This window comes from Octopus bimaculoides, chromosome 13, assembly GCF_046866305.1.
Source record: "Octopus bimaculoides isolate indiv1 chromosome 13, ASM4686630v1, whole genome shotgun sequence".
Lineage (NCBI taxonomy): Eukaryota > Metazoa > Mollusca > Cephalopoda > Octopoda > Octopodidae > Octopus > Octopus bimaculoides.
Genome location: NC_142940.1, coordinates 38,391,242 through 38,401,241, shown reverse-complemented (window position 1 = coordinate 38,401,241; position 10,000 = coordinate 38,391,242). Strand labels below are relative to the sequence as shown.

Genomic DNA, 10,000 nt, shown 5'->3' with positions numbered 1-10,000 from the left:
AGCACAGACACAAAGACACACACTTACACACACTTACACACGCATATATATATATATACCACAGGCTTCTTTCAGTTTCCGTCTACCAAATCCACTCACAAGGCTTTGGTCGGCCCGAGGCTATAGTAAAAGATACTTGCCCAAGGTGCCACGCAGTGGGACTGAATCAGTAACCATGTGGTCGGGAAGCAAGTGTCTTACCACACAGCCACGCCTGCATTGATATGTGTGTGTGTGTGTGTGTGTGTATAACATATATATATATATAATACTACTACTAATAATAATAAAATGTAACGTAGCTGCAACGTCGGCTTGATATCAAAGTTGAGGTTCAGCTTGACCTTTTCTGTAGACTAGTTCACCGAAGTTGGAACTATGCCGGGACGACTATTGTTTCGGTATTTTTGTATACCTTGGGAGAGAAAGGGAGCAAGAAACAAAGAAAGAACAGGCGTAGCTACTACGCATGTCTGTGGGGAGGTCACCAGTGTGGCGTTTTGATGATGTCACTTAGAATCTCTGGAATTCAAATTCTCGCCAAGATCGATACTGACCCATTCATTCCCCTCCGCCCTCTCTTCCTCGCCGTCATCCGAAGTGAAGACGATGCAGTAAATATCAATGTATTATCTGGATCGATTAACATCGATTATTATGAATATTCGTTGGAAAACGTGTGACCAGGTAAACCATCGAGGGAACGTTTGTGTTATTGGCCACTCGACCTGTTAGAAATAGCTACCAAATCTCTCCCTCACTCCAAGGTATGGCTATGTGTTCTTGGTAAGTTCGCTTTTCGACTTCTTGGTTTTATATATGTGTGTGGGCGTGTTTCTTTGGGACTGTGTTTTTCCCTCGCCCACCAGTGTTTGGAAGCCGGTGTTTGTTTATTTACGTCCTCGTAACTTAGAGCTTCGGCAAACGAACTGATCGAAGAGGAACCAGACTTTTAAAATAAAGTACTGGGTTCGATTTCTTCGACTGAAACCCTTCATGGGGATATCTATCCCAGCCTAGCCACAGTCGAGTGATTGAAGATGAATGATATATATATATATATATATATATATATATATATATACAGAGAGAGAGAGAGAGAGAGAGAGAGAGAGATGTATTTGACAAACAACTTATTGACTAGCCGACTGATTAAACAAGCAATCGATTAGTTATTTCGGTAAATAACTAAACAAGTGACTAATAATAGTAGAGAAGTGAAATTGAACTAGTGCGTGTGTATATTATTGGCGTTGTGACCCTCCCAAAGCAACGAAATTTATCGCAACACACAAGTTTACATCAAGAACTTTGCAAACCAAATACAAAAACGACACACATACATACATGTGTGCGTGTGAGAAAGAGAGAGAGATAGAAAGTATGTGTGTGTGACTTTTTGTGCGTGTGTGTGTGTGTGTGTGTGTGTGTGTGTGCCAATTGTTTCTTGTTTCTTTTGAGCTTCTATTGTCATAAAAGACCAAAGTTGATTTCAGAAGAATCGGTAACAATTGATAAACGACCACATCATGCATGATTGATCAGTGCCAAAGACTAGGTTTTTTTTTTATTGTCATTATCCTTTGTTTTCCACCATTCTTTTATATTATCTGTCAAAACTGCTCAAAGTTATCATTTGTCGAAAGCTTAAACAGCAGATACCAACTTCGACAATTCAAATCAATGATGGGGTTGTTGCGCGATTGTTCGACCTGCAAAACTAGCAGCTAAATATAACCATTAAATTCATTCGATCTTTATCGTAGTTCTCAAGGAGATTCAACGTCACACAGAGTGTGCTAAGGTTGGCCCTTTGAATTACAGGTACGACTCATTTTTACCAGCTGAGTGGAGTGGAACAACGTGAAATAAAGTGTCTTGCTCAAGCACGCAACGCGCTGCTGTTAATTGAACTCGTGACCTTGTGATCGTGAGCCGAATTCCTTAGCCTCTAAGCGACGCCCCTTGACGGACGTGTATGTGTTGGCGACAGGAAGAGCACCGATTGTAGAAGAATTCTTCTCAATAAATTTCATCTGACCCCTGGAGACGTAGACGTTGAAACGATGATCGTGTGTGTGTGTGTGTGTGTGTGTGTGTGTTCTGGAGTAGTTGTATAAGTATTTGTGAGAGAGAGACTAAGGAAGAAACAAAGCAGTTCTAAATATAGAGAATGTAAGAGAGACCCAACAGAAGCTGCAAGGTCGTTTTCAAATAAGAAATATCTGAAACTACCAAGGGACAGAGTTTAGAGAACAATAGTTTGTTAAACAAGACAAGCCATACAATTGTTGTTGGTGTATTTTCACATTACAAGCGGTATCAACTATTAAAACACACATCACACACACACACACACACACACACACACACACACGTGGAGAACTACACAAGACAATAAGAATAAATACCACGATATCAAGGAGGAGGTGGAGGGGTGTTGGTTGGTGGCGAAGAGGCAGACTTGCTGCTGTGTTGGACTGGAAGGAAAACAAATAAATCTTAAAACTACTTGCGTCTACATTTATTTTTATTTTTACCATTCTGAGTTCAAATCCCGCTGAGGTTCAACTTTGCCTTTTAGTCCTTCCAGTGAGTCAGTATAAAAATAACGCAACCGTCAAGTACTGCGGTGGACTAAAGACATTGGCATCTGAAATCCAAAGTTAATTGTACTGCTGGTGGATCTTCGTCATTCAACGATGAGGATTTCAGTTGTTTGATCAACTGAATCACTTTCTCCTAAATCAAGATAGAAATGGCTGAGAATTCCACGGCTGCCTATAACCCTTTAGACATCTAAATTAAGGCCTTGCGTCAAAATTTCTTGTTAATATATGTCTCTAACTTAAGAGGCGGCGCGCTGGCAGAATCGTTAGCACGCCGGGCGAAATGTTGCTAAGCATTTCGCCTGTCTTTACGTTCTGAGTTCAAATTCCGCCGTGGTCATCTTTGCCTTTCATCCTTCCTAGGTCGATAAAGTAAGTACCAGTTGAGCACTGGAGTCAATGTAATCGACTTTCCCCTTCCCCCAAAATTGGTGGCCTTGAGCCAAATTTTCAAACCAACGCGGCGAGCTGGCAGAATCGATACCGTGCCGGGTAAAATGATTAGCAGCTTTTCGTCCGTCTCTACGTTCTGAATTCAAATTCCGCCACGGTCGACTTTACCTTTCATCCTTTCGCTGGTTGATAAAATAAGTACCAGTTGTATACTTGGTGACGATGTAATCGACTTACCTGTTTCTCCGAAATTACTAGTTTTATGCTAAATTTTGAAAGCAATACGTGTTCCGAATTTGATAAAGTTATATCGAAGTAGTTTTATTAAACCTTTCATTATTTTTTCAAAATTGATTGAAATAAAAGCAACGTGTTTCAATGAAAATACGGTAACAAAAGCGTTAAACATGCTTCAGGGCTACTGACTGTTTGTTTTTTCAGCAAGACTGAACAAGGGGCTGTAATGTATGACTTGCGAGTGGTGTGTGTGGGATGGGAACACCCCTTGTAAATCATCAGCTTTTTGTTATAAGGGCTATCAGATTGTTGCCAAAGGGCTTACTTTAAGGTGTCAAAGATCAGCAAACAGTGAAAGGAAAGATCAAGCGAGCTAGAAAAGAATGTTTATAGTTTCGTATGAGGTTACAGGGGTCAGCCACCACCACTAATGACTTAACAAAATGTTGGGGTTTATTAGTCTCCCTGCCACTTGTTTATTTACTTGTTTTCTTTTTTCGTTTCTTATAATAGTCCCTTATATATATATATATATATATATATATATATATATACACACACAATCAGATATATATATATATATGTATTGTGTTCTTTTATTCTTTTCAGTCATTTGACTTCGGTCATGCTGGAGCACCGCCTTTTAGTTGAACAAATTGACCCCAGGACTTATTCTTTATAAGCCTAATGCTTATTCTATCGGGGTCTTTTACCCAACCGCTAATTTACGGGGACGTAAACACACCAGCATCGGTTGTCAAGCGATGGTTGTTTATTTCACAGTTTCGTTTTCCTGTCTTGTTTTCCGTCCGCCACTACCCTCCACGAAAACAATTTAATTTGTGTTCGTGGGAAGAACCATTTTAACGATGCGTACTGCCTTAATTCTTCGAAACGCCGGAGTTTTAATGGTGGCAGCTGATGAAGGGGATGTTTCTATGTGGCCTGCTTGTTTGTTTACCATTTTTGTCCTTGTTCTTTTGCCACGTCATGTACCCAGTTATGTATCTATATGTACATGTGGATGAACGTATATACATACATGTACATATATATGTATATACTCATATATATATATATATATATATATATATATATATATATATATACGACGAGCTTCTTTCAGTTTCCGTCTACCAAATCCACTCACAAGGCTTTGGTCAGTCCAAAACTATAGCAGAAGACACTTGTTCAAGATGTCACGGAGTGGGTCTGAACCTGGAACCATGTGGTTGGTAAGCAGGCTACTTACCATCAATCTGTGTGTGTGTGTGTGTGTGTGTGTTAAACAATCAAAAACACAAGCTTTCTCTGTTTCACATTCAGACGCTATCTCTCTCTCTCTCTTTCTTTCTTTCTTTCTGTCTCTCTCTTTCACTCCCTGATCTTTATCTTTGTACTGCTTCTATTATCTACTCTTCTATCTTTCTCTCCCCACCTCTCTCTCTCTGTCTCTCCTTCTCCCTCCATATGCAACCAATTCCTTCAAGACCCCTTCCTGCCTGCCTTTGTCTATTCTTTGAAACGGCTATTGTTTTTTCTTTTTATCTTATTCTTCTCAGAAAACACTCAGATTATGCCTTTTCCACTATTTTCAACACCCTCACATATTTTATTTATTTTAGCATCATCATCACCAGCAGCAGTAGTAGTAGTAGTAGTAGTAGTAGTAGTCGTAGTCGTAGTCGTAGTCGTCGTCGTCGTCATCATCTTCTTCTGTACAGATAGCGATCTTTTCTAACACGTACAATATTGTAATTTAAGTAATTCTTGAAACAAGCGATAATATTCTTGCTGTTGTTGTTGTTGTTTGCTAAACAATAAGGAAAACATTATGTGGAATGGAAAGGGGTAGTTGGTGGTAGAATTTCTAGAGAGTCTCATACAATGCTTTGTGGAATTTTGCTCCCAACCGTTTTTATAATCAGAGTTCGAATCCCGACCAGGATGAGTCTTCTGTTTCTTCTTCCAAGATTGATAATATAAATATGAATGAATAAAAAACCAATCAAGCAAGAATTGGCATCGATTTCAATGCTTCATCTGTTTGTCACCATTCATTTGTGGCTTCTGTATAGAGTTGCTTCTGCGCGGTCCCTCTCCACCACGACCTATCAGAAGCAGTAATCAAATCTCCCCCATAATTTACAACTAACCACTGGATAATGTAGCCCTTACGTGTATGTGTGTGATCGTGACTAGAAGACCTTCCTCGATTTAGTTGATCATAGGCTTTTATCCGGCATCCTGACCTAGGATTAAACAACTAGTTATCATTATTATTATTATTATTATTATTATTATTATCTTTCTCCGTTTTCTTCCTCTGTTTAGACGAACGTTCCTACCTTTTCGGACAAAACCTTTTTTAACCTTCGTCCTGTCTTTTTCCTTGCATGTTTTAATTGATATTAGCCCTTGTGGCCAATAAAACGAGTTAATTATTATTGTTATTGTTGTTGTTGTTATTCAGGCAGCAAGCTGCCAGTCGTTAGTACACCGGGCAAAATGCTTAGCGACATTTCTTTCTGAGTTCAAATTCCGCTGAGGTCGACTTTGCCTTTCATCCTTTCGATGTCTAAGCACCACTGGGGTCGATGTAATCGACTAGTCCCCTCCCAACAAATTTCAGGCCTTGTGCCTATAGTAGAAAGGATTATTATTATTATTATCGTGAACTTGACCTTTCACCCTTCCTGGGTGTCACCATGTCATCGTAGCCAACATCCTTTATTAGGGGCGGTGGGAGGCGCACAAGTAGTCTGTGTGTGTGTGTGTATTATAATCAAATATTTAGATACATGCATATATACACACGCATATATATATATATATATAGATAGATAGATAGATAGATCAGCGCATGAATTTTCATAGTGTGCTTGTGTGTGTGTGTGTGTGTCACTTCTGAACCACCCCACCAATGCATATTCATACCCACCCACCAAATCTCTGCCCTCCCCCCCATCCCACCCCCAAACTCCCCTCCCGCACCCTTCAAACTCATTGTTCGTTGGTGACATACTTCATCACACTCCAGAGTAAGTGTTAAAACTTAAAGCCTTACCACCACCACCACCCTACGTACCTTCTCTCTCTCCCCTCTCTCTCTCCCTCCCTCCCTCTTCGTTACTATATATTTATTGGTCATGTAAAGCAACACTACCACCACCGCCACTACCGCTTCGAGTTATAGCGGCGGGGTGGGTCTGATATTTGACTTGAGGGATGGAGGGTCTGTGGGCTTTTTCTATTTTGTTTTTCTTTTTGTTTTGTTTTTAAGGGTTAGTGGGGCGTCGAGCGAGAGAGAGGGAAGGGGAAATCACATCGCGATTTTACCACTAACATCACTCCTGCTTGGCAGCCATTGGATGTGTGACAAAACAGGAGGGTTTTTCTTTATATTTCTTTTTGGTTCCAAGCGCTTCCACACACACACACACACACTCTCTCTCTCTCGCCCAGCTATTATTCCTCTTATTATTATTATTACTATGAACGCAGGGGATGGTGGTACTACAAAACAAACTCCACTAGCCACCACCACCACCATAACCATTAACAGCAGCAGCAGCAGCAGTAGGAGCAATAATAGCACAACATCAACAGGTTTAGTTTTTAGAAGCTGGAACAACAACACACACACAGATGCCTGTCTCTACCACAGCACATGTCATTCAAACTGGTTCCCCAGAGAAACGGCACCGCCATCAACTACCCTCACTCATTATGGCTCCCTGGTCTCTCTACCCTGAACTTCTAGGTAATATCTCTAAAATAATTAATCATCTATAACTTATACTACGTTCACCATGTTTACCACACGAACATGCACACACGTGTGTATAAACGTGCATGTTATGTGTGTATATATTACACGACATATATATGAATTATATAACACATACTATTATATCTAAAATGTGTAACAAGATATTTATAAGATGTATATATGATATATATTTTTATTTACGAAATTTGTGTATGTTTATGACATATTATTTATTCATATATATATATATATTATATATTATATATTGATACAAAGGCAGTGAGCTGGCAGAATCGCTAGCACGCCGGGCAAAATGCTTCGCGGCATTTCGTCCGTCTTTACGTTCTGCTGAGGTCATTGCTGTCTTTCATCCATTCGGGATCGATAAATTAAGTACCAGTGAAACACTGGGGACGATGTAATCGACTGTTCCCCTCTCCCATATATTAGGCCTTGTACCTATAGTAGAAAGGATTTTATATCGATATATTACATATATGTGGGTATACACACACACTCACACATACATACATACATATATATATATACACGCACACACAAACACCGATTGTTTTTCAATACTCTTCTGGATGAGAGGAATCTCGTGAGGCAGTGTTTTCTGCCCAGTGCCCTTCCTCTCACCAACCGTAGCGATGCATCTTACCTGTTCTAAAACCAATTTGTGTAAGTGTGTATACACGCGTATGTATTTATATGTATTTGTGTGTGTTTTATATACAGGATCATCATTTTGTTTTTCTTTAATATCGGCTTTACTATGCTAGCCTTTTGCAGATAATGTATACTCCTTGTGTTGCCAAAATGAGAATTTTAATTTTTAAAGATTTTTCAATTCGTTATTGGACTATTTCGGTTGACAGTAAACGCTGCAGTCCGTCTTTTCCCTCAATGTCTTCAATAAAATTAAATCAAAGACTAAATTCCACCAGGAACAAGTTTTTGTCTCTCAGTTTCCCTCGCCTTTGTATCTGAAAGTAATTACCAGTGGCGTTTGGAGCTGATTCGATCAGCTGTAACCGTTGGCAGGTGATATATTGGAGTACGGATATGTTTGGGACTCTGTTCAAGCAACTGTGACGGTATATAGATTTAGTGGAGTACCAGTCATGATATGGACTGATTCAACCAGCTGTAACTCTTGGCAACAAATTGGTGTCCTACACATGTTCTGGGGATTGATTCAATCAACCGTGACTATTGACAGATATAGTGGAGTACTAGACATGTTCTGGGGGTACATTCAACGAACTTTAACCGTTGGCAAATATAGAGTAGTACAGGCATATACAGGAGTTCTGTTTAATCAGTTGTAGCTGTTGGCAGATATAACGAAATACAAGATATACTCTGGGGTGGGGGGATATTCAGTCAGCTGTGCTTTTTGACAGATGAAGTTGAGTACCAGGCATACACTGTGGGGGGTGGTCAGCTATGTGTGACCCACTGGAGTTACAGGTAAAATGCCTTTAAGCTCTGCGACTTTTTTCCGTATTTTGATGTTAATTCCAAATGTGGTGGATCTTTGGTTTTTGCAGTCTTAAGGAATCGGTTAACTAAATTTCCAGTTGTACCTGTCAAAAATTGTTGTTATTGTAAAGAAATCCCTAAAAGGGATTTGCCATCGTTTATTTATCTCTGTGGTTTGTAGAAAGATGAAGACGTTGTGGATGAGACATGTCAAAGGTCTTAACGAGCTATTTCCTCTATACAAAAGCCGCTAGTTTAATAAATTTGTATCCGCTTTTCTTTTGATGAAAGCGACGTGGCGAATTGCTTTATATACAAACTTAGTCTTTCCAATTCTTGCCGGTGACGGGGAGGGGGGGGGGTATTTATTTTTTATTTTATTTTGTTTCTGAGGGAGTTATTAAGGCAAAGGCAATGCTGCTGTCTTCCATCAAAGAAGATAGAAACAGAAGCTAGTTAAAAAAGGAGGAGAAAAAGACTAAGGATTGGCCAACCCCTACACCCCGCTTCCATTCTCCTCTACAATAAAAGTGGCAATGACTATTTTTATGGGTCATCGGTATAAATAAAAACACGCTAAATTGGGTATTGGGTTCTAAAAAATATCTGTGGGTGTGTGAGAGAGAGAAAGAGAATGGTATTTAATTGCAAAGATACAGATTTTGTGACGGCAGTGGGGTTCGTTTGTTTATATATATGTTCGTTTGTTTATATATATATATATATATATGTATATATGTATATACTCACACACATACACTACTATTTCATTGTTTTCAGTCAGTGGTTCTATTTCGCCCGCCTCACCCCCACCACCGGAACTTTAGGGACAGCTGAAACCTGATCGGTAGTTTTACTGTTTACAGAAACTTGTATATGCAAACCATCACCACCGCCGCTGCCGTCACCTACCCTACAACCCTTACTAACCCACCTCAACCACACATACACACACAAACATATATACATGCACACATTCATTTACACAAAACAACTGTCCAAAAATGTATCCCTTTGCCCTTTTCGTGCTGCTCCCACCCTAATCTTTCCCTACTGTGTCTGTCTGACTCCCTCCTATCTTAACCCCCTGCAAATACAACAGCTCTGAACCATTCCAGCTGGTCTGGTCAATTTTTATCTTTTATTTAGCCTCTGCTTGACCTTAACATCTAACTAATGAGAAAAGTTCCTGCCCCCTTCGTTCTTCCCCTTCCCCCCTAGCAATGGGTGGGGGCTCATCTTTTACTGCTCCACCACCTCCTGCTAGTTCTAAAACCCTTTTTTTTCTATTGCCATATAATTCATTTACCATTTTCAGTGTCAAAGAAATTCTCCTAAACCTTTGCTTTATTGAAACAAAAGGCTGGTCAGTGTTGTTGTTGTTGTTCCTGTTGACCCTCGGGTCAGCAAACATCCAACAGGCTTATGATCAAAAGTATTGGTCCGTTATTGTTGTTGTTGTTACTCACCCTCAGTTCAACAACAAAACAAGACAATGATC

General features: G+C 39.8%; 1 protein-coding gene across 18 annotated transcripts in view; it reads left to right on the top strand.

Annotated features, from left to right (window-relative positions):
* The window catches only part of LOC106869449 (uncharacterized), a 679,123-nt gene that overhangs the window by 622,927 nt on the left and 46,196 nt on the right, over nt 1–10,000 (top strand). The gene's annotated exons all lie outside the window — the stretch shown is intronic.